We start from the raw sequence: 4,565 nt of genomic DNA on the forward strand, positions 1-4,565 counted from the left end.
GTGTTAGAGCCTGTACCATTTGTCTAGCACTGTTCATCACTTCCTTCAATATAATGGAGGACTCTAGTAATTGATCAGCCATCACTTTATTCCTCTTGGCCACCTCTTCAGTCCTATTCTCTAACAATCTCAGCCGTTCTCCAGCATCTTGAATTGTTATATTTTCTACTAGGTTAATTTCATTGTTTTGTCCTACATTTTCGGATCCCTCTGTAACATGGATTTGTTTTATAAACCTGGGTTCTCTCACACTCTACATCTCTAAAATTAACCTCTAAAAAAATATTCTCACAACTCTAAATCTCTAAAATTTAATAAAAATTATTCTCATAACACTAGTTACCTTTGTAACATGAATTAATTTTTATATACCTGGGTTTTCTAATACTCTTATATTCTCATAACTCTACTCTCTCTATTGTCGACAATTTCTCCTCTCTCAAATCTCTAATATCTCAAAAGGGGTCAATTCTCTAAAATATTTCATTTAGTCTCTTAAGTATCACTCATTGATACTGCTCTAATCAAGTAAAATCAAGTAAATGGCAACTATTAATCTCAGAAGAAACTTACGTTGGTTCTGCCAATTCTCTCTTTCCTCGTTATGTATGAACCCTCTGTGTTCTGCACTTATGGAAGTGCTGGAATCTGAATCACTATCATACTCCACCAATGGGTTTCCTTGATTTTCTTTGGCTGCCATCTATTTCAGGTTTTATGAAACAAAAATATTTATATCATGTATTTCAAGCAATTTTTGTTAATTATATGCTCTCTTAGTACATCTAATATTTTCTACTACCAGGTATAGGATATAAAATTATGTTTCGTGCTTCTGAATTGTCTCAGACGCACAGCAATCTAATACAATTCGAAACAGGCTATGAAGTTTTCAAAATATCACCACCTCATATATGTACACCTTACTACAAAAGGCGGTATCACGCACTGCAATGAATACCTGTTGAGTTAGGTATGGCCATTGTACAGATATGGGGTGAATACTTGAATTCTATGATAACCCTAGCTTACAAACAAACAACACAGCACAGCAAGCATTGTATGAAAGAAGCCCTGAAATATTGATTATCACTAATCTTACCATACTGCAGTTTTTGTAGTTTAGTGAAATAAATAGTTCCCCAAAATTTTATCAGGCATTGTGAATATATATACTTTCAAAATATCTACATCTCTGGCTTATGTATGTGGAATGTGAAACATCCAATTTTACATTACCAAACTTCTAGGTGCTGTATGTAGAATCTTCAAATCTAAAACAGACAGTATGTTAGCAAAATCACTACAGTAAAACTAAATTTCAACCTCTGAATCTAAATCTATAAATCATGTGTATAGTAAAATATCTCATTTCTCTAATAGAAAGGTAAACACATTATTTCCAAATACAATATATACTGTATAACAGGAATTCTCTATTTCAGGAATGAATATGAAATAATTCATTTCCATTCACTGAACTAAATAAAATATCTAGTATTGTAATCTTGTTGAATTTCAACTCACCTCAATATTTTTCTCGTGTGTACAGAACAGTTGTTTACCTCGTTGCGCAGTTTAAAGCGTGCACTGAGCCTATAACCTATTGGAATATATTTAAGGTATATAAGATACTAATACACAGTTGTTGATATTAATCGTTTATTATTAAACACTCTAGCTAGTCTCTAAGCAAGCTCTGTATAGAAGGGAAGTTTAGAAGGACTTGCTAACTCAGGTTATATCGCTGACATTTGTTCTCGATCATTGAAGGTCTTTCTTGTTCTTCCTCTCGATGGCCTCGTAACTCGCTTGAGCGCTAGCAGCGCTACGGTCGTGAGATGAAGTAACAAGAATAGGTAGCGAGTAATGTTGGTTGCCTCTCTCGGGATTTGTTCAGATGAAGTAATACTCTAACAGTAATAAATAAATAGCCTAGTAGTGAATGCAGTTTATTCAGGCCTTTCAGAAAAAAAGCATGTTGGGTATCTTTTTGTGTTAGTTTCGGAGATACAAGGTGGTTCATGAAAGTTGGCCTTAATTTCTGATACCCTTAACCTGAGAATGAGAATCAACAGTCCAATTTTGATCACTTCGTACAACCCTTCAGAACGTTTCATATAATTTTAATATTTACAGGGCAGTACTCAGGTTATTGAGCTTTTTCTTTTAGATTTCGGTTTCAATATTTTTTACACGTTTTAGAGAAATGTCGTTGTTGCCATGAGAAAATAATAATTCAGTCTAATGAATTCAATTTTTACTTTGAATTGCACTCTTTTTTCAAAAGAGTAGCAAAAGAATGAATTAATATAATAGCTCAGCAAGTGCTGAGTATTGTAATCCGCTGCGTAAAATATCATTCAAAAGTATGCATGATCAAACTGTGAATTCTTTCGAAACTAGAAAGTAAATTTGAATCAAAACGGCGGTCTTGGAAAACGTTAACTGTGAGTGTATTTCCTTCACAGCAAGAATAATTATCAACAATTAACTTCTTGAGAAAATTTGAACCTATTTATTTAAATTCATATCACAATATTGGAAGAAAAGAAATTACCTAGCTTTCAACAAGAGATTATTTATTGCTCTTCTAATCATATCTAGATCGTCTCTCACATCTGCGCAATCTCATTTTTTCATGGGTCACAACTACTCCCATGAAGTTTTTCCAATGCCAATGGTTCTAACACTGAGGAGTTTTTTGTGCCTAAATTGGAAGATTTTTATCGGCGACTAGTGGTTTCAGCACTATGATGCTACTTGTCATATCACCCGCGACAATTTTCAAGAATTTATCCTATGCTCATGAACTTTTTGATGAGGAAAGAGTAGGTAGGTATTATTCCAATAATCTTCCAATAGAAAAAGTTGCACCACCGAATAGTTCTTCTTCTTAATGATTTGTTTGAATTTGATTCTGGTGAGAAGAAGACTGAAAACTGTCTCTCCATCGTTTTGGACTTTGGTGATCTTCTTATGGAACGTCTGCCCGGTGATGTATTATGCTTCACTACATATGATTTTCTCTCTAAATACTTTTACTGACTATTTCCCTCGTCGTAATTTGCACCAATCAGAAACGCGCAATTTTGAATTACAAATGGTTTCTAGGTGGAAAAACTGTTTGGCAGGACCTGTCAGCAGTTTATTCGCGTTTACCCGCGGCAAAACTTGACAGTTGTTGTCACCAAAAATTACAATACCTTTGAAAACAAACGTAATTATTATTTCCAAGGACACCAGAATTAAACCTTATCTGCAAATGGATAATGAGCACTACTCCAACATCATAAACACCCTTAGAAGTGACGCCTCAGAACCTCCAGCTAAAAAGCAGAAAACAGAAGATCCTGCAGTCACTCCTCCCGCTTCTCACTCAACAGATTACATTAATTATGTACCTACAACCCACATCTTCAATGAATCAACAAAAGTTTCAAACAATACCCCTACCGTGTACCAAAATTGCAATTTATATTTTAATTGTACCATAAATAATTAAATTTGTAGTATTTCGGATGAAATAAAATTGAGTATCTGTTTTTCAGTTTTCAAATTAATACCTATACATGCAGAATAATCTGTTACTCAGGAAATAGTCTTGTCAAATACCATTCGGGCATCTAATTTTTCCTGTGAAAAAAATCAAAAAAACACATTGCAAAGTAATATTTTTTGACAAAAAGCATTCGTGCAGGTGCAAAAATCCTCGTCTTCGACTCGGATTTTTGTTGCCACCAGCACTCATGCTTCTTGTCAAAATATTACTTAGCAACGTGTTTTTTCGATTCTTTTCGGAAAAATTAGATGCCCTTATGATATTACTTACGATAATTTTACCAAAAGATTATGCATATGCCAGCAACGTTTTCACTAGATATTCTTTTCCAAAGATAGTTCCAATTTGTCTAATTTCTATAAATTACAAAGTTTAGCTACATAAAACATCTTGATTTTCTTTGTCCAAAACGTATAATGTAGTATGGAAGTAGATTGAGTTATGTGTTTCCCTTCAGTAAGAAAAGAACAATGTTGAAAATATTGTAGATAATGTTGCTATCTATTTCGAGAAATATTATTTCACTCGGTAGATGTCGCCCTCCACCTAAAAAGTATACTATAATTTTCGTTCATCACTTGATACATTTTATGAAAATAGAGAAAACCGACTATATATATCCATATGTATATAATTATAATAATAAATTTTACCGATAGGTTTGACTATTTTCATTTCTGTATATTAGTCTACACCTTCGAAAATGAGTTTCACTTTCCACTACTAGCAAATGTCTAATTTCAAGTAGAAATTTTAAGAATATCTTTTGGTGGAATCGCTACCTATTCAAAACTTTTTTTTTCATATTGATAAAACAAAGTGTTGTGTTATTTCCATTCTTGAAATATTCCTATTCAGAAAAATCAACAACAGAATACTTGTGTGAAAAGTTATAATTTAATATCAATATTGAGATAATATAGAGACTATTTATTGCTGGTTAAACTTGTAAATTGTATTGCTTTTCATACTTCTTAGGAAAATGAACAATAAAAGTCAAAAA

Source organism: Harmonia axyridis, chromosome 2 (assembly GCF_914767665.1).
Source record: "Harmonia axyridis chromosome 2, icHarAxyr1.1, whole genome shotgun sequence".
Classification (NCBI taxonomy): Eukaryota; Metazoa; Arthropoda; class Insecta; order Coleoptera; family Coccinellidae; genus Harmonia; species Harmonia axyridis.